This window comes from Amblyomma maculatum, chromosome 1, assembly GCF_055883805.1.
Source record: "Amblyomma maculatum isolate TAMU_Amacu chromosome 1, ASM5588380v1, whole genome shotgun sequence".
NCBI classification, from domain to species: Eukaryota; Metazoa; Arthropoda; class Arachnida; order Ixodida; family Ixodidae; genus Amblyomma; species Amblyomma maculatum.
Window position 1 is genome coordinate 228,648,627 of NC_139344.1, and position 18,845 is coordinate 228,667,471.

The following is an 18,845-nucleotide window of genomic DNA, read 5'->3' on the forward strand; positions in this document are numbered from 1 at the left end:
TCATCGCAGATGGAGCGTGGTCAAAAAGATCCTACAAGAACAAATATGACGCTTCGTCAGGAGTGGTGAGTGCACAAATTAATTGAATTACGATAATAACAAAAAGCGCTCCATTTTATACATGGAAATGTTTTATACTCAGTGCAAAAAGATGCTTGACCTTTTTCCACTGCCCCATTGTCTTGATCGCTGCCCACACCACCATAACCTAGCACTAAAACTGGTTTCGCTTGCATCGTCTAGCGTCAACGAAGAGGACAAGTGTGCGATGGTTAGAATTGTGAATACAAAAGTGCTGCCAGCGATGTTATCTGTGCTTGAGTATACGTGTGTATACGTGCAAACACACGGACCTGAATGATTATATTACTTTCCTTTTTTTTTACAAATAATCACATTACAATTAAGAAAAAAGAATGTTGAACATCTATGACAACAGGGATAGGTGCCACTGGGATCGAAAAAGGTCATTAAAAAGTAACACTTGAGTTGCAACTTGCATGATAAGCTGAAATACCTATCTGTTCTAGCAATAAGCACTGCAATCAGCAGGGCAGCTTTGTGACTAATATTGGTGTTACTCTTTCAGGCTGCTATCGTTGGTCACAGAACTGGAAAAGTCCTGTACCTTGGCGTGAAAAACAAGGTGTGCGCAATGTGTGCTCGTACTCCACAAGGTGCCATCCCGAAACAGCATCAGTGCCACAAGAACTGGCACGGAAGCTCAACCAGCATGGAGCAAGCTATTGTGGTTGAAGGCTTCAAGAAAAGCGTTGAACTGCATGGCATCAAGTATACAAAACTTATTGCTGATGGTGATTCGAGCACTTACCGCTCTATCATAGCAGCAGCACCATATGGAAACCAGCGGGTTGAAAAAATTGAGTGCAGGAACCACATACTTCGCAACTATGCCTCAAAGATAAGAGAGATTGCACAGAAGAAACGGCTGGAAAAGCTTGCCCCGAAGGTAAAAAACTCTGTTCTCCAAGCAGCTGTGCGCCTGCGGCATGGTGTTGCAACAGCAATAAAAGTTAGAGGCTCTGAAGATGCATCGTTTTCTGAAAAAGTAGAGCGCCTTGTTAAGGATATAAAGAACGGCCCAAATCATGTGTTTGGAGACCACGCCAACTGCGCTGGTTACTTCTGTTCCGGGGGCAAAGCGGGAGAAGAAAATATATTTCCTGAAATACTTCAAAAAGGCATATTTGAAGAAATTTGTGTGGCCATGAGCAGAGTGGTTGCAAACGCTGCGAGCCTGATAATGGACGTCGACAATAATGCTGCCGAGCATTATAACTCCGTTGTGGCAAAATTTGCAGGCGGAAAGCGGATTAATTATTCCATGAAAGGATCGTACAAGACAAGGTGTTTTGCTGCGTCTTTATCGGTGAACTGCCGAGGAACATACCACGAAAAAATAGCGCGCAGGATTTCCGGAGGGCAGCTTGGAAGATGTACAGCATCATTTGTGAAGGCATCAGTTTCCAAGAGGAATTCAAGGCGAAAGCTACCGAAAAAGAAGCTGTCAACCACGCCACGCTGCCAGCGCAGAGATAAAGAGCTACATCTTGGTGCCGATGCTGACTACGGCCTACCAGACATGGAGCCCGATGCTTTTGCAACTGCTTCGGACAACTTCCTGAAATCGCTTTCGCTCTCGGCAAACAACATTGAAGACCTGCAGCGAGCAACGTCAAAGCAAAGTGGATCCACTCTATGGAATCAGGAAAGGCGAAAGAGATTGACAGCATCACTGTTTGGCGCTGTGTGTAAAATGAAAGCAACGACGGGATGTGGGCGGACAGTTGGCGATATCCTGTACAAAGAAATCACATCTGAAGCCATAAGGTACGGAAAGGACCACGAGTGCTTAGCACTAAAGCAAATCGAGAAGGAATGCAACGTTGTGGTAAAAGAGTGCGGCCTGTTTGTTGACCAGGAAAACCCCTTTCTTGGCGCTTCCCCTGACGGACTCATTGGGGAGGACATCCTCGTCGAAGTCAAGTGTCCGTACTCAGCGAGGGACATTACTCCACTAGAAGGAGTTCACGCCAAAAAAAAAAAATAACCTGCTGTGTCGAAAACAAGGACGGAAGATTGCAGCTGAAGACTAACAGCAATTATTGGTACCAAGTACAAGGCCAGCTCAATATTGCTCGCCGTCAGAAGTGCTTGTTTGTAATCTGGACCAAAAATGGCATGAGTATTGAGGTGATTTCCAGGCATGAATCGTTTTGGGAGGACGAGATGTTGCCACGTCTCAAAAAAATTTATATGCACTGTTTGCTGCCAGAACTCGTGGACCCAAGAAGAAGCCGTGGCCTTCCAATTCGCGAACCTCATTACATTGTCGAAGCACAGATGACTCGCTCACTCAAGCGACCTTTGAATGCAAAAACTAAAAATGAAGACAGCCGAGAAATCGTCTAGGACACCCTTCCTGACTACAGAGCATCTTTCCCCTTTCCTTTTGTCACTGTCACGATCATGTATTGGAACAGGTTTCTTGCTACTGGTTTATTTTGTTCAAATAAAAAAAATGCAATCTAAACAGAAGGAAAGAGGGGTGGTGGCCACGCCACCCGCGTATGATCTTTTGTACGCAAAAACGGGGCAGCAACCCTAAAAGGAAATCTTCCAACCAATTCCGACTGGTTTGCAAGCTGAAATTCCTTACCTGATATGATTTCCAAGGAAGGCTTAGTAGGCGCCCTACTTCGAGTTGCATTTTTTTTGTCGCTGTGTATTTTTCAGCGTGGTGCAGGAGGTCCTGCTAGCTGCGGCGCATACCGAGCCAGCTCTAAATGGAAGAATAAAGGCAGTGGTCGAACGCTTGACTTAGCGAAACCGGTTCAGAAGTGCAACTAAATGATTTTGCCTGCCAGGATACTCGCCTTTGAGGTCATGTTATTTACACGACGGACCGGTTCGACCAGTTCTCATGAGGTCGGAGCTACAGTACAGCAGAGGCTAGACAAGAAAAGGAACGAAATGGTTATTTCACCCCTTGCCTTGGGGAGATGTCAGCGTGTATAGACCTTTCCAACCTGATTGAAGCCATAGGTACCATAGGGCTCGCTGGATTGATTTTTCAGCTGGCGCTACCAACCGATCCGTGGGCAATGCAGCAGAGGCTAGGCAGGAAAAGGAAGGAGACAGGATTCTGTCCCCTTGCTGTGGGGAGTGGATGTTCGCTTTTCTTGCGGAGGTGTGAAGGGGGAGGTTGGAGAAAGGGTGCGAGGTGATTAGAGCTCAAGAGCCCACTTCCCACATCATGGGCACAAAAGCCAACAAAGGCTCATCTCCTTTGCTTTCCTGTCGCGCCTCTTCTACATGCACAATGGATAGGTGCCAAGGATGTTTGCTCCTGCCTTCAACTGTATCCTACTATAGGTCGCCTGAACCACTGCACACCTTTGTTGGGGTGGGAACAAAGCTGTTCTCCCACATAAATGGCCCTGTGAGTCACTTATGCTTTGGTGCGAAAAATGTTATATCCTCGGGCAGCGGGGGAGGGGTTCTTCTTGACTGCGCCTGGCATCTCACTTCACAGCCCAAGCAAGAAAAAAGGACCGAAAGAAGTCAAGTTGGTCAAAATTTCGAGAAAAACATGCGCGCACTAACACTGACAAGCAAGAGGTTGGTGGTAGAGTGTAGTATTGTCTAAACAGTTTGACACCAGATGGAGCCACGACGCAAATAGTTAAATTTGGCGCGAACTTCAATTCCCGCAGAAAATACATTCACAACTTTCAGAACCTGTAAAACACTAACAATAGGTTCGATATGGATAAAAATTGCAGATTAACAATCAGGAAAGAAAAAGGGAGGAAATGTTGTGGAGGAAATTTTGATGTTTAGCCTAGTTTTTTTATGAGATGACAAGGAAGACCGACATATCTAAAAACGCAATTTTTAGGAATATTTGTCTCTGATTTGAAATAAAATGAAGCCTTAAAAATAAAATCTGCCCGCAACATTTCCTCTATTCTCTAAAGACGAAAACGCTGCCACAAACCCCATGAAAATTTAACCGCATTTGGACACGCTAGAGCTTCTGAAAGTTACCATGTATATTCTATGGACGTTGGCACTGGTGAGCCCTCTTAAAGCGCGTTTCCTTGGCCTGCATGTTGCACTGCACTTCAATTTCATTGGCAATGCTTGGTTGGTTGGCTGGTTTGGGGGGTTTAACGTCCCAAAGCGACTCAGGCTATGAGAGACGCCGTAGTGGAGGACTCCGGAAATTTCGATCACCTGGGATTCTTTAACGTGCACTGACATCGCACAGCACACGGGAGCCTTGCTTTTCACCTCCATCGAAAAGCGGCCGCCGAGGCCGGAATTCGATCCCGCATCCTTGGGAACAGTAGTCGAGCGCCGTAACCACTGCGCCACCCCGGCGGGGTCATTAGTAATGCGATCGCCGCGATCTCCGGTTAAAATCTAGCACGAAAATAGCTGGTATAGCTATAGCAACGACGATCATGCCGTGGCAGTAAGCGAATATTCGCTCTGAAGGCTTACTAAAACTGATAAAGCAGAAAGATGCACTGTTCAGACATTTCCTGCATACGAAAATTTTCGATAACCTCAGTTTCTTTAAAACACTTCGCAACGAGGTAACTATCATCTCTCAGACAAGCAAAGAGAAAGCTCCGGAAACTGAATAATGCGACCATCATTTTAACAAGAAAGCAGCACCTCCGACGCCGCACTCGTGCTCTCATACCTCCGTGTACGGTAAGTACACGGAGGAAATAAAGAAAAAAAAAAGCACAGGAAGGTTGATTCTCATTCCACCCTCCCACCTCAAGTGAGCAACCCGAGTTGGCAGCTGTATTGTAGGAGTAGCGTGCTTGACTCGACATGCAAGAGCACAGGAAGGTTGATTCTCATTCCACCCTCCCACCTCAAGTGAGCAACCCGAGTTGGCAGCTGTATAGTAGGCGTAGCGTGCTTGACTCGACATGCAAGAGCACAGGAAGGTTGATTCTCATTCCACCCTCCCACCTCAAATGAGCAACCCGAGTTGACAGCTGTATTGTAGGAGTAGCGTGCTTGGCTCGACATGCAAGAGCACAGGAAGGTTGATTCTCATTCCACCCTCCCACCTCAAGTGAGCAACCGGAGTTGGCAGCTGTATTGTAGGAGTAGCGTGCTTGACTCGACATGCAAGAGCACAGGAAGGTTGATTCTCATTCTACCCTCCCACCTCAAGTGAGCAACCCGAGTTGGCAGCTGTATTGTAGGAGTAGCATGCTTGACTCGACGTCCAAGAGCACAGGAAGGTTGATTCTCATTCCACCCTCCCACCTCAAGTGAGCAACCCGAGTTGGCAGCTGTACTGTAGGAGTAGCGTGCTTGACTCAACGTCCAAGAGCACAGGAAGGTTGATTCTCATTCCACCCTCCCTCCTCAAGTGAGCAACCCGAGTTGGCAGCTGTACTGTAGGAGTAGCGTGCTTGACTCGACGTCCAAGAGCACAGGAAGGTTGATTCGCACTGCCGCGAACCAGTCAAATCTTTGTAGCTTTCGAATAGCCGCCGACATGCGGCCTTGTCAATGTGATTGTGACGTACAGCCTTTATCAAAAGTTTACAGCCCAGGGATTGTACTTCTGAGCGATACTATGTGGCTCGTAATGCATTCCTAGGTTTCCATACTTGCTGAAGGCAAGGAGATTTTTCGTCCTACCCTCTCCAATGGCTAGGACTTCCACGATGATTACAGCAGTCATATTATAAAGCAAACCCTCTGGGCTGTGAGCTTTTGATAAAGACCGTACGGGCGATTTTTGTACGCATTGTTTGTTCATGCTCGATATCGTAAAACGCGCTTTATCACTTGCTTTAATTGTAGCGCGAGATGCGCCAGGAATAGGCTAGAATGATCGCAGGCAAGCACAAGTGTTTCCGTTATGTTCCAGAGTTTTTCATCATATGTGGCTGGTTTATCTAGATGTTTCTGCGGGGACTGTAAATTAAGCACTACCGATTGCAATGGGCATTTGTAGATCGACGACCGCCGAGCAAACTTGTTCCTTCTGCTGTCGCTATCGAGCTACCGCCTGCCCGTCAGACAGCTTGCCCTGGGCCCGTGCCTTCCCTCGTGTACAGGGAGTGGCCAGCGCGGGACACTCGAGACCCCCCCTCCACCTGCCCCTTCGACGCCTGCCAAGGCGCACTGTTTCTTCATAGTGGCTCCGTAAGGAGCTTCGAGTCACGACGTCGTCATTGACGCGGTCGAGGAAATGAGCAGTGCTGACGGCGTGATGTACTCGCAGCACCTCGGTGGCTTCAAGTACCGTATTTGCCAAAAGTAACTTGGTTGCTCTGAAGGCTGCGGGAGCAGGTGAGCGGCCGTGAGGCGGCGTTGCGTTTGCTGTCGCTTGCTGGCGCTCTTGAGCTACGAGCGTGCAACACCTGACTTCGCAGCTTCACTCTCGCTCTTTGGATGATAAAAAAGTTACCGAAAACACTTTGGAAATTCTAAAGTGTGATTGGCGAAAGCCTTGTGGTACACCCACGGCATATACCACTGATGCACTGATTCCAGAAGCATGACTCAGGGCTGTCAATAAACGTGTTTCAATCAATCAATCACCCATTCTTGCTTATCGGAGATTTTAATTGCGTTCTGTACCTGAACAGAGACATACGCTCACTAAGAGAAGTCCGATAGACAATGACCCGCACTGCAGAGTTGCAGCGTATTTTATCGCAGCTTGATTTGTATGACGCGTGGTGTTATTTACATACAGATTATTTTGGCTTCACTCGGAGCGTCAGGCTAAGCAGGCTTGATCGGGACTGTGTTCCTGGCGAGCTTTTGACTGCAGTTGTCCAATGTCACATACTAGACTTCCAGCAGATGCCGGTTACGTGTCAGACTACCGCGCACTTTCTGTGGCGCTTTACCTACCTGGTCGACCGGGGGATCGCAGCGATATCTGGTACCTCGATGTTTCGGTTTTGCGATATCTGGCACCTCGATGTTTCAGTTTTGCGAGATCTGGAGGCTTGTTACAGACGCGATCACGACGTCGCTGGCAAACCTGGACTAGGATCGCGTGACTGGGACACGCTCAAGTAAGGATGGCGTGATGTGTCCGTTAGGTCAGGCAAACGCGAAAGCGATGCGGTCGTTCTCAAGGACAGTTTACGGGCGCATCAGCATGGTTAAGTTAGGCGGTTCGAGGAATCCAGAGGCCTACTTGCAGAACGTGATCGGTACTTGCGCCTGCTGTGCCCACTTACACGCACCACAGAACGCATGGCAGCTGAAAAGCGGCCCATCTCCGACCTATTGCACCTAGCATGGGACTCTAACGCTTCAAGAAAGTTGCCGACATATGTTACTAGCGTGTACATAGAGAATGGCCAGGATAGCACTAAACGGCGTGACATTGAGCGCATATGGTTTGGAATTACTTTTCTGATCTGTTCACTTCCGAGCTTCGCGCTACAGGCCAGAAATACAACATGCGTGTCAACCAGTTCGGTTCCATTCTCCCGCGAATGGAACCTCGGCCTCTTTCATGCGTCCGACCTTCAAAGTCGAGTTGCTATCGGGCATGAACACGGGTACATCTCAGGGCACTGATGACATACCCGTTGAATTTTACCGCACTTTGTGGGCAGAAATACACCCTATGCTAATCAAGACTATTAACGGCGCACTTTCTCGGTACTTCGTTCCGCGTTAATTTCGAAAGGGTCGGATCGTGTTGCTCCTTAAACTGGACAAGGAGAAGCGACAGCCATCCAGCTGGCGTCCCATTATGCTGCTCAATACCGATTACAAAACCCTGACTGCTATCCTTGTTAAACGCCTTGACCCCCTTCTTCCTCAGCTAATTAGCCCCCAGCAGCCTTGCTCGGTTCCCGGACGCAGTATCTTCACATCATTACCACTATTGCGGGACATCATTGAGTTTACTTATTCACGCGAAGCTAGCGGGATAGTGTTAGCTGGATCATGAAAAGGCGTTCGATCGCCTGGGACAAAGGATCCTACGCGGTTAAAATTTTCCAGAAGCCTTCACTGAACTCCTTCAACTGCTGTGCAGCAATATGACTTCTGACATACTTTTGAATGGAATTTTCACACCGCCATTTGCTGTAACCCACGCGTTAGGCAGGATGACCCGCTTTCGCCCGTGCTCTTCGTGCTCGCTTAGACCCTCTGTGGAGACATGTGCAGGGTTCGGCTTCGGTGCGTGGCCTGGCCCTTGTCTGGCATCTCGCGGGTGAAGATTACGGCATACGCGAACGACGTAACCTTGCTCTTGCATGATTCAGAAGACAGCCTGGGGAGCTTTTCCCGATTGTACACTGAGTACGCCTCTCTCTCTAGCGGAACGTTGAACGAAAGTAAAAGTCAGGTGCTATGCCTGGGGCGTTCTGCTAATACTCTCCGAGACGTGCTAATAAGCTCCGAGCATGTCACAATTTAAGGAGCCACATTTTGGGCGAGCGGCGTCTCTCCACGCACATGACAAAAGGTTGTCGCAGCAATACAAAATCAAGTGGCTGGCGTGGCCTCTTCCCCCTTGCTTAAGAGGGAGGGGAAATAATTTGCGAAAAACATGCTGTGCAGCAAGCTATGGTTTGTTGCACGCGTCGCGTTTCCTTCAAAGTGCACGAACTACACACTTTGTTGTTTGGCTGGTTCTTGGAGGGCAAAACTGAACTATAGTCTCGCGAGCCCTGCTTCGTCTTGCGCACGACTGCGCAGTGGGGAGCATACCATGCTTGGTAACGTTTTGCAGAGGAATATGCGCTGAGTGGGTGAAGAGCCTTGTAGGCCAGGCAGATTAGGTAGCTAGACCTTTTTTTCCTGCACTGGCTTGGGAACCACCGCCGTTCCTTGGTATCCCGCGCCCTTGCCAACAGTGCGCCATCAGCAGCCACCCCTTTGTCATACTACGCGGCGGCAGCGCGCATGTGCACACAGCTTGAGGAAGCGTTCGCCGGTGAGGACTGGACTGAAACGGCCACATCGCGTGTGAGGCATTGTATCTTGCAGGGCTGCCATCGGGTGCTGCACCAAGCAATGCGTGGCTCTAAATGGAAGGACGCTCACCACCCCAACTTACTCGATACCGAGTGGTAAGTCTGCGAACCAAAGAAGTAGGCTTCGTACACTTCACTGCTTAGTAGTTTGGACGCAAATTTCAATATTGTTTCGCGGAACCGAGGCGTGCAACCACGGGAGCGGCGACAATGTTCGACTACATGCCGATTCACTACTAATGCTCCTACTTCTGCGCGGTGCTCCTGAAGTCTGACGTTTATGCATGCAACGTCCGGTTTGTCCTGTAGCTTTTGCCACAGAACGGGGCTATTCGGTAAACGACCCCACACTAGCACAGGACGAAACTGTCTATACGCTCTTAATGCTGCATTCTTTCTAGTGCCTTCGTTTCAACTTACCGCACAGGTCAGCCAGTTTTCTGGGTGCAGTAAAGGGACACCTGGGCATCACCTTTCTGAGCCACTTTTTTACGCTAGGGAGATTTTATGGTAATACGGAATGGCAACGGCTCGCGTACGTTGCGCTTGTTCACTGCGGCGGTGCTCCGGTAGACGCCAACGTGCCAGCGTTCTGGTTGCGACTGTATAAACGAGCACCTGTATTGAAGTTCTGCGCTGTGTAGTGTCGGTTTTTTGCTTGTTCATTGTCCTTTCGCGCGGTTGTAGGATGCATTCTGGTACCTCAGAAAGAGCTCGTATAGTGTACGCAACAACCGGCTCAGCAATCAGAGCCATCTTGGAATTATAGAAACACTGCCCCTATAGGGACCGGGCGCCCGTTATATGGCGCCACCGTCGCCTCGGTGGAACAGCGCCGCCAGCGGCGGAGTGCCGAAACAGCGGAATGGCGAGGCAGCTGAGCGGCGCAGTCGTTTCCGTTCTGCGAGGCGTTTTTGAGCCTGTCCATACCCGTCGTTTTGCGGTGTGGCTTTGAGAGCTTTGAGCTGCTTTGAGTAATCGCAAGGAGTATTTTTTGACGGGAAAATCTTGAAAAAGAAAAGGGCCGTTCTCGGCAGGGCGTGCGTGTTTTTTTTTTTGTTTGTTTGTTTTTTTTTGTTTTTTTTTTTGAAACCGCGCGGCGCATGGTATTTCTGTTATATACTCGAAAATGCCGCGCGCGTGATTTCACCATGCGCTAGGAACACCTTCGTTAGGCGCTTGTTAAGGCGACTTCGAAGACGGGAATTGCGCCTGCACTGTGCGTCTATCTTATATTAGGTCTAGTATGAATCTGCCTGAGGATCAAATACCGCCGAGCCGTGTAGCCGTGTAGTAGTGTTAGTTGTAATGGTCAGCGTTCATGTAAAATGAAAAAGATGCTGCACCTGTTTTTTTTTTTTTTTTTTTTGGTAATAGCTAGCCTCAAATGATTCAGAGCAGAATAATAGCAAATGACATTCCAGTTTCTACCTTGCAACGAGAGCTGTAAAAGGAGAAAAATAAACAAGCAAGACAAAAGTAGGATCCTATTTATGGTTAAAATAGCAAACACACATATACTTCCCAGACTTCCTGCACAATTATGCTACAATAGCTCACTGAACCCGGCCTTGAGACCATCAAACTTAATCATAATATACGCCAAATGAGCAATACCACCTCAGCATCATTTTTACATATACGGCAATGCTCTTGTTGAACACGTCGGAGCTGCTACATATCATTGACTTAGAAAATATTATACTATGCATGCCTTTCTCCCGACATGCTGCGGAGGCTGTGAAAAGAAAAAAAAAATTAAATTTCCTGCTAGCGTTTTCTTAGCGCAGGAAGTTCAATGCGATTGACCGCACCTGCCTTGAACATCTGAAGGCAATAGTCCAATGCTGTCAAACTGTTAAATACAATCGAAAAAAAAAAACAGTGTGATATGTTGTAAGATAAGCCACCGACAACTAAGAGAGCGTTCTATTGTTAAATGAATCCCTCTGATGGCTCGTTCGCTAAGGTGGTCTACTTTCTCAGCGTATCACGAACTTGCAGGGCCGATACCTAGCTGACCTCGATACCTGATAAGTGTGAGGGACATGACCGTGTATGTAGTTTTCTATTTGCACGTAAATGAATCCTGATAACAGAAAGCCATTCCTTTTACAACTTTGTCACTGCAGCTTGCCGGACTGCTGCTAAATCTGTTTACATTGGCCATACCTAGAAGCAATTTCTGAGAGAGGTAAAACGGTCTTGTCATACTATGCCACAATCAGGAAATCTCACGTTCACTAAAACGCCGATGAGAAACACATGTATTTAGGCGGGCCAGGAAATGGACACTGCTGAGAAAATACGTAAAGCCGTGTCAGGTGCAACGTGAATGCGAAAAAAAAAACTGCTACACGGCCTTCGAAATTAAAAAAAAAAATTGCTACGTTTATGCTCGTTTCCACAAATTAAATTGTATTTTTTTTCTTGTTCGACTTTTATATGAAGCCGATAGCAGATTTTGTGACCATGCGGTATTGATTGAGCTGTGAAATGAGTGATTTAATTAGGCGAAATGGACATACCACAAACAAATGTTAACAAATTCCAAGAGTATCAACGCAGAGCTCTTAGCGTATTTTCATTGGCTGACAAACGAAAAGAGGAAAAATGACAAGATCATGGCAATAGGAATTGTTCATGTCCCCTATCTGCTCTTTCTGTTAAGAGAAAAAAGTAAATTATCTTTGACTATGTCAGCGAAAGTATCCGCACAAACATTGTCTCTGCCCATCACTGAAGATCGTAACGCAGCCCGAACTACGATGATGGAGCTGCGTTTTCTTTTCCGTGCTGGGGTTTTCTAGTACGCAGGCCTTGAAATGCTAGCGTTGTAACTTACGTTGTTGGGTTACTTCGATTTCCAATTGTCAATAAAGTGACTACAGATGAAGGAGTGTGGCTTCGGCTCGGAGACTCTCGTGCCGTCACCCCTGGGGAACAGAAGGTACAGAGCATCCGGTAGCAAGCGGAATTTTAAAAATTCGGCGCTTCCCATGACCACACACCAAATACGTAGATTCGTGCCTTTGCCTTTCAAAGAACCATGATTAGGTCACCCGCCACTCATGCTTCTGTGGAAACCCGTAGAAGAGAATCGACTTAAAAACGTCCGACGAGTTTGCGTAGCTGCCAGTGGAGCCAACAACGCACCGCGTTTCGCCAGCCTTGTTCGACCAGACTTAATTTCACTGGACATATTCACACAATTAACTAGCCCAACTTTCTGTTCTCTTGAGGATATATTCAGGCACAACGTCATCTAAACCTTAGGATTTCTAATTTTCACACAAACCAACGACAAACAGTACCCTCCAATGCGCTGGCAATGCGCCGGCCGGGGCCGGCGCATTCCGGCGATTGAGCGATGCGCCGAGAGGCGGCGCCACCCGTTCAGCTGTCCGGTCCTTTGTTGCTGTCGTCCGAGACCATCTTACGATCCTCGGAGAAACCGGTTTGACTGGGCTGTTAGGGGGAAGGGGGGGGGGGGGGGGTGAGGGGGGTCGTCAACTCTTTATTTTTTTTTTTTGCTACGAAGCAGCCCAGCGTCCCAATATGGCAGCACCCTTCACCCTTTCGTAAAATCGTGTATAGGGGTGATAAAAAAGCTTGCTGTATTTGACTGAATGCTTATATACTCTTGGTCCTTGTTCCACACAAAAGTCGACGCTTTCTTTCGTAAGGTGGATAAATGACGCTGCGATCTGGGTGAATGAAACATCTGAAACAGGCGCAGACACCAAGAAAGCTTCTCCGGCGGTGGTGGGAAGTACGCTATGGCCGCTGTTCTCTCGGGATCTGGCTTCACGCCTATGAAGAAACTAACTCGCCGAATGCGAACTGCCAATTCGAAGGCTTGAGAGCGAGTCCGAAGGTGCTTGAAAAGATAACATCCATATAGACGAAACACGCCTGCCACTTCATCCGACGAGCACAGTGTCCATGACTCGTTCAAATGTCGTGGGCGCAATGCATAAGCCAAACGGCATCCCCTGGAACGTGCAGAGGACATCCGGAGGGGTCAATAAGGAGCAGTGGATATACCTCTTTCTTTGTGAACTTGTTGAGATGTCTGCCATCTACGCGGAACCGAAGTGCTACGTATTTTTTTCTTGAACATCATCCCAGGTTCAGCCCACGGCCTGTTGAAAGGCTTCTCTTGGGGGGTTAGTTTTCTCGTCGATGGGTCGTCCCATGATGTTCAGTAGATGTCTACCAGTTCGACTTTGTTCTAGTCTGCGTTCTCGGCAGACCAGGATTGCTTCTTTGTGTTTTTCGTAGGTGGCCGAGATGGGGTCCATTGCCATAAAAGCCTCATTGGATGCATGACTTGGTAATCCGAGTGCTAGTTTATAAGCTTTCCGAAACTGTGCATCAATTTTCTGTGATTCCGTTCTGGTGACGTTGTGGTACGGGTGGCTATACGTCCAGCGGGGAACTATCATCGTTGCCCGAGTCAGTAGCTTGATTGTGTGCGTTCTTTCCCCGCGTTGCTCTGTAGCCACATACCTAGTATCCTCAAGGTTTTTACTTCTCGGATTTCTTGGTTTTGAAGTCGGATTTGAATCAGCTATGCCTTGAAGTTTTTCTTGTGGATTCTAATAAACTCGGTTTTTTTCAGGGGGCATTGCATGCCGTTTCTTCTTGCAATTTCTTCAATGCCATCCAGGGCTCTTTGCAATTTGTCTTTCTTTTCTCCCGCTGATCCTGTCGTCGTCCACACCGTAATGTCGTCGGCGTAGAGTGCGTGACGAATTCCAGGTATGCTTTCCAATTTCCTCAATATCGGCACCATGGCCAGATTAAAGAGAAGGGGGCGAGATGATGGATCCCTGCGGGGTTCCTTTCCCGGCAGTTGCTCTTTCGTTGGTCCTGATACCGCCGACACCTATCGTTGCTGTCTGGACGCTGAGAAAGTCCCGGACGTTCTCTCCCCGCACCCAGCTTCCGATATGCTGTCGAGAATTGCTTTGTGGCTGATGTCAAAGGCACCTTTTAGGTCCACTGCGAGAAGGATACCTTAGTTTTTGGCTGGTATTATGTCCAAGATGTCGTGCTTGATTTGCAGCATCACGTCCTGTGTTGACAGATTCTTCCTGAAGCCAAACATCGAGTTTGGCAGTAGTTTTTCGTCTTTCAGGCGAGACGGAGCGGACGCGCCTCGAATGCTCCTGCTTTGAGCACGCCAGACCGCAAAAGAATTCACTGTGGACCCAGCGAAAACCGACGTAATCGACTCAGCAAGTTGAATGCTTCACGTAGATACCTAACTCCGATACGTGGAACCATCCAATCACTATTTATCGGCAACTCCGCTTCCGAAGCGGAGACCGGCCTTGCTAGGCCTACTTCGGACGCGTATGCAACCGTGTCGCCGCCGTCGAAGAGCCGTCGATCGACGAACGCAACAACATGATTCCAGCCGAAGCGTCATCGACCACAACGAGAAACCCTTTCGACTTGCTAAGGGACATGGAAACGGACGCGGGCCAGGAACACAATGCCGCAGTAACTCAGTCGGAAATACTCAAGGAAGGCAGACCCAAACAAGACCGAATAAACTAGGAACAGTACCTAGAGTTCCAGCGAGCAACCCGAGAAGGCGTGTGGATTGACGCACCCAGCAGCAAAAGCCCACGGGAAGGCGAAACGAGCAACGCCAAGGCAGTTGGCAAGGAGAATAAGCCAACGAACGCGGGAAAAGAAAAACAAGCCTACAAACCCAAAGCACTCCCCCGAAACTACAAAATTTCCATTCGCCCTGTCGACGGCGATTTGCGAGAGGTCTCATAATTAGCGTTCGCCAGGGCACAATTACGCGCGCGTGCGGCATGGAAAATGAGATTGGAGGACTCATAGTGAAAGTGAACAGTGCATCGAACTCCGCCATTGCAAGCACCCAAGCGTGGAGCAGGCCAACCGAATCTGGCAAGTTGGAAAAATCATGATTGCCGGGAAAACTTACGAGCTCAAAACATACGGGACGACACCTGGAAACATCGAAAAAGGCGTCTTCCACGGCGTGGACCCCGACACAAATCCCAAACATCTCGTGAAGAACATCAGGATTGTGAAAGCTGGCATCCAACTCGCATTCGCAAGGATGATAGGAAATTCAAGAACAGTACTCTTTTGGGCGACCCGCCAAGACAAGTACATTAGGAGGGCGTGCAACTCCAAGTTCACCTCTACAGGAAAACTAAAATCATCTGCAGAAGGTGCAACATGCAGACACACCGCACGGATGTATGTCCGCACCCCGACAAAAAGGCATGCGAATACTGCGGCAAAATGGAAGACCCGACCATCCACACGTGTGACAAGGTCTGTGCCTTCTGTGGAGGAGGACATCCAACAGCTAGGCGATCCAGTGTGCAGGAACAAATACCAACAGAAAAACTTAAGACCAAAAAGAGCAAAAAAGGTCGTCTTTGACGAGGAGAAACAGCCGCCCATAAAAGACGAGAAAGAATTCCCCCAGCTTGAAGCTATGAGGAAGAAAAGCGACTGTAGCCACCACAGTTGACCACACCGGAAGAGAGGTGACCAGCTCATCGATCAAGACCAATAACTACATAGAAGATGCAGAGGAAGTTGCAATCGCCCTTGTAGTTAAACACACCAGCAGCCTAGGTAGAAAACACATAATACTCAGCGATTCCCAAAAGGCCTGTCGTACCTTCCTCCTGGGACGCGTATGCAAACAGGCGCACCGAATAATGGAGCAGGAAAACAAGACGGGCAACATGAAGCACACAATCCTGTGGACACCGGCACACGAGGGAATCCGGCAACGAGGCTGCCGACAGGATAGCCCGAGGGCATACTTTCCGGGCACCTGCGTCAGCTGCCCCAGAGCCTTCAACCCCTCTCACATACGGGGAACTAATACAATACTTCAAATTAGAAAGAAAACGATACGCAGAACCACACAAACACCTCAGCAGACAGGAGGCAGTAACCTGGAGGAACATACAGGCTAGGACATTCCCAAACCTAGCTAAGTACCACAAAATCTGGCCCCAAAAATTCAAAAATAACACATGCACTGCATGCGGTGAAGTCTCGGACATCCTTCACGTGATATGGAACTGCAAAGAGCGATTAGAGAAATAGAAAGATCGAGCACTCAGCCAAGCGGAGTGGGAGGCAGAACTGTCCCACACGGGTCTCTCTGAGCAGCGCAGCCTGCTCACCAGGGCCCGGGAGGCAGCCCAAGCCAATGGTATCCTGGACTGAGGAAACCACCCATGCTATTCCGTTAACTAATTAAAGTTTACTCTCTCTCTCTTGAAAGGCTTGATGACGTCATTTAGCATTTCACGCATTTTCCTGTATTGTTTCTCCTTCATTCAGGGAAACTCGCTACGATGGTTGCGAATCAGATGTGTTGCGCCATTGACAATTGTATGCTTTGCGACGGGCATCTGACGAACTCGATGTCGACGAAAAACAATCGTGATTGCGAAAAGTTCCGAGTAGTTCACATGTCTGGGACGACTCAAAGTTTTGTCTTGATGTTGAGTTGCAAAGTTTTCTACTTTGTTGCTAGGACAGAATACCCTGCTCAGGAAACGCAGCAGCCTCAAACGTCGCTTATATCTTCCATATGGACTTTTGTCACATGCTGCCAGGAAACTCCCAAAAGGCCTGTCGTGCCTTCCTCCTGGGACGCGTATGCAAATAGGCACACCGCCTATTTCGCCAGGAAGACGTTGTCACGCCGTTTTTGAACGTCTGCCCTATTCCCCTCGAAAACCAATTCCACTGGTAATCAGCATTTCAGCACTCCTTTCCAGGTTCGCCACATGCGGATATTTCGGCTCGAGCAGGTAGAAATACTGTCGACAGCGGCGGAAGTGTCCGGAGAGTCAACTTATTTTGCCCTACATCGATAACTGCGCCATATTTACGAAGAAAATCTATTCCAAGAATAACATCCTTGGAGAAATAACACAATAATTGGTTTACAGGAATGGCCCAATATCTGCCATTTTTCCGCCACGGACCCCTGAGCCGCGCCGCACGGGAAGGTAGTTAAGTGGGAGTGAAAGATGTGCCGTAGTGGAGGGCTACGGGGTAACTCTGACCACCTGAGGACCTCTAACGTGAACTGACTTAGCACAGCAGGCGGACGCCTCTCCTTTTCGTCTTCATAGAAACGCAGCTATCAGCGGTCGGGTTCGATCCCGGGGAGGAATGATCTAAGATCACAAATTTGGCAAGGTACGTCTCATTGTGGATTTCGATGCGGGCTGTGCATTTTCCAATGAGATTTACGAGGTGACCTCCCGCGGTATCGAAAGGTCATCCCAATAGGTGGTAGCCTTGCTAAGTCGGCGACAAAACTGCTGAATACCGAGCAATCTGCACCAGTGTGAACAAGCGCAGTGACCTCGTGATCGTCAGTTATATCGCTAGCGTTGCTAGGCCGTAATATTTTCTTTTCCAAGCATGCCATCGTTCGTGATGCCAAACTCTAATGTACAGTCGCGGACAGAATAAAATGGACCACCCTTCAGGTTCAAACGCTTCAGTCCTGTCATCTAATAAACAAGTTTGCTGTCCTCACGTGCGAAGACAAAATTAAATATTACAAGCGTATGCAAAAAGCAAGCATTATGTTTTGTTAATTAACGCGTGAGAAGACTGCCCGCCAAGGCGTGGTCCATATTCTTCTGTCCGCGACTGTAAATGGAGACTCTTTGCTTCGGCCAATTCCAGCAATGCAACCTCCAGACAGCGATTCTTGCGTGTGTGTGTGTAGGAGCGGGGGGGGGGGGGGGGGCGGGTTGAAAGGAGGAGTCGCCATACCGTCTAGCCGACGAGGGAAAGAGGACAGGCCGGACAGGCTGTCACGGCGAGCCCCGCGAAAACGGGAGGCTGTGCGGCGGGGTGACGGCAAACGGGAAGCATGAAGTGCAGCTTGCGACTGTGATGCACAGCGTCGAAGATGTTTAAGGCTGTTCAACATAACAATGGTGCTGATCACCCCGGTTGTATCCTCGCAGGCCGAGCTCTCGGCATGGGCAGCGGTGATACATGTGATCAGGCTCACCGTAGTGAAAACAACGGCCAGCTATGCGCACTCATACAGATGCAGGTTTTTCGTCGTCTAAGCGGATCGGAGTATGCGCCAGGAATTCGCGACATCGGGGTCCAGGATCGGTAGCCCGTTGGCACCGGTAAGTGACGGACAGCGGAAACATAACACCGCCGGTTGTTCTTCTAGAGCAAGTTAGGACAATGGGACGGCTTCAGGTGCCAGTGTCTGTCGCATTTCTTCGCGAACGTCTGTAGAGCAGGAGACTACTGGATTCCGACGCTGCTCAGCTGGGAAAAATATCTTGAACTCTTCTCGCACGACTTTACGGATGATTTCGCGGACATCGGTCAGGCCAGCACCACCACGGCCAGACGAAGCAAAGCTGGAGACGTCAGGGAAGTTGCCCAGTCGCTGAAAGTGGTTCGTTCTAGTGGCTAATGCGCTCTTAGTATTAGTCGACCCGGCTATGAAACGGGTTACTGCAGTCTGCGGGTCGCGTATAAGGCCGCCAAATATGCAGTTTCGGACGCCCCGAATTAAGGCCCGCCCTTTTTCTTCAGTAGCCCCTTGAGTCGGCGCATACACATGATTGTTTCGCGGAAGGCGCGGCTGCGCGTAGACCTGTCCGCGTTTTGGGGTTCCCTGCGGTCGCTCTGGTCCCCGCTACCCGGCACGCTTGCGGCCTCCACTGCCGCTCTGTTCCCACAATACGGCGTGACAATATGAAACTCAAAAACTGGTTGTAACCAGATCGGAGACTAAACAAAACAGCACAT

The 18,845-nt window shown here is 48.9% G+C and overlaps 1 pseudogene; it reads left to right on the forward strand.

Moving 5' to 3' along the window:
- Positions 1-694: 694 nt before the first annotated feature.
- Positions 695-2,661, forward strand: LOC146205841 (uncharacterized; annotated as a pseudogene).
- The last annotated feature ends 16,184 nt before the right edge of the window (positions 2,662-18,845 follow it).